This window comes from Chlorocebus sabaeus, chromosome X (assembly GCF_047675955.1).
Source record: "Chlorocebus sabaeus isolate Y175 chromosome X, mChlSab1.0.hap1, whole genome shotgun sequence".
In the NCBI taxonomy this organism is placed as follows: domain Eukaryota; kingdom Metazoa; phylum Chordata; class Mammalia; order Primates; family Cercopithecidae; genus Chlorocebus; species Chlorocebus sabaeus.
The window spans coordinates 65,867,058-65,869,429 of record NC_132933.1 but is presented as its reverse complement, the minus strand read 5'-3'; the positions used below and the strand labels follow the sequence as shown (position 1 = coordinate 65,869,429).

Below are 2,372 nucleotides of genomic sequence, written 5' to 3'. Positions count from 1 at the left end.
TGGAGGTTCCTTAAAAAGTAAAAAATACAACTACCTACCATATGATGTAACAATCTCACTTATGTGTATATATGCAAAATGATTGAAACTAGGATCTGGAAGAGACATTAACACTCTCGCATTCATTACAGCTTTATTCACAAAAGCTGAGATATGTAAATATTATAACTGTCCATCAATGGATGAATTGATTTTTTAAAACGTGCTATATATACAACATTGGTCAATGATGTAATGACATGTATTAGCTGAATCCAAAGTTGATGTGAATTCTAAAATTACACCAAGACCTTGGGGGAAAAAAAAGAAAAGAAATGTAAAAAAAAAAAAAAAAAAAAAAAAAAAAAAAAAAAAAAAAAAATACTATATCTACAACATAAACCTGTGGCCCGGCACAATGGCTCAAGCATGAAATCCCAACACTTGGGCGGCCAAGGCGGGTGGATCACCCGAGGTCAGGAGTTCTAGACCAGCCTGACCAATATGGTGAAACCCCGTCTCTACTGGAACTACAAAAATTAGCCAGGCTTGGTGGTGTGCATCTGTAGTCCCAGCTACTCGAGAGGCTGAGGCAGGAGAATGCCATGAACCCCGGAGGCAGAGGTTCCAGTGAGCAGAGATCGTGCCCCTACACTCCAGCCTGGGTGACAGAGCAAGACTCTGTCTCAAACACTTGGACTCGGGAAGGGGAACATCACACACTGGGGCCTATGATGGGGAGGGGGGAGGGGAGAAGAATTGCATTGGGAGTTATACCTGATGTAAATGACGAGTTGATGGGTGCAGCACACCAACATGGCACAAGTATACATATGTAACAAACCTGCACGTTGTGCACATGTACCCTAGAACTTAAAGTATAATAATAAAAAAAAATTTTTAAAAAGACACACACACACACACAAATTAAATAAATAAATTAATTAATTAAATAAAATATAAAGAAATAAACCTGTAAGAAATTATGCTAAGTAAAATAAACTGAACACAGAAATAAAAATAATGCATCATCTCTCTTATGTGTGAAATATGAAATAATCAAACTCATAAAATCAGATAGTAGAATGATGGTATCAGAGGCTCAGCAAAGATGGAAATAGGAAGACTTTGGTCAAAGAATACACATTTTCAGTTATGCAAGATGAATAATTTCTGGAAAGTTAATGTATAGCATAAGCATACTCACCATAGTTAACAACATTGCTGGTATATTTATTTTATTTATTTTATTTTTTTTTTTTTGAGAGGGAGTCTCGCTCTGTCGCCCAGGCTGGAGTGCAGTGGCGCGATCTCGGCTCACTGCAAGCTCCGCATCCCGGGTTCACGCCATACTCCTGCCTCAGCCTCGCGAGTAGCTGGGACTACAGGCACCTGTCACCACGCCCGGCTAATTTTTTGTATTTTGTTTAGTAGAGAGGGGGTTTCACCGTGGTAGCCAGGATGGTCTTGATTTCCTGACCTCGAGATCCCCCCTCCTCGGCCTCCCAAAGTACAGAGACTACAGGCGTGAACCACCGCACCCGGTCGGCATATTTAAAAATGTTTAGGAGGGTAAACCTTAAGAGTTCTTGACACACACACACACACACACACACACACACACGAAAAAATGGAAAAGGAAATAGTAACTATGTGAGGTGATTGATACATTAATTTGATTGCAGTGATTATTTCACAGTATATGCATGTATCAAAAATATCAAGTTGTTCATGTTAAATATATACAATTTTTATTAGCCAATTATATCTTAAAGCTGAAAACAATTTAAAAGTTTTAAGTAAGCAAAAATGTTATGATACCTTTCAAAATCCTCACATCCATATTCTATCACATAGGGAATTAGACATCAACATACAGATTTCTGGGAATACAAATATTCAGTCAATATCATTCCACCCCTTACCTCTTAAAATTCATGTCTTTCTTGTACGCAAAAGAAATGCATTCTATCCCGACTGCTCCAAGAGTCCTATCTCCTTCCACCACCAACTTTAACATCTGTAGTTCAAAGTTTCATCTAAATACTATCTAGAACAGATATGGATGAAACTCAAGGTACAATCCTGAAGCAAAATTTCTCTCCAGATGTGAATCTGTGAATCTATGAAACCAGAAAAGAGTTATGTGCTTTCAAAGGCAGTGATGGGATGGGCACAGAATAGACATTCCCATTTTGTAAAAAAGATTAGGGAAGAAGCAAGGGATAACAGCTTCTACACAAATCTAAAACCTATAGCAGCAAATAATATGAGTTCCTAAAACTCAGTGATAATCCTCTTTGGCTCTATGTTCTGCCTTCCAGACTCACTGGGGTGTTGGTACTGCCTACAGGACTCACTGAAGTTGGATTATGCCCCCACAAATATGAGTA

General features: G+C 38.4%; 1 non-coding gene across 1 annotated transcript; it reads left to right on the top strand.

The window, feature by feature from the left end:
* Positions 1–221: 221 nt before the first annotated feature.
* On the top strand, positions 222–293 carry LOC119621133 (small nucleolar RNA SNORD45). Its single transcript, XR_005237652.1, has one exon. It is a non-coding gene; the product is annotated as a small nucleolar RNA SNORD45 (small nucleolar RNA).
* The last annotated feature ends 2,079 nt before the right edge of the window (positions 294–2,372 follow it).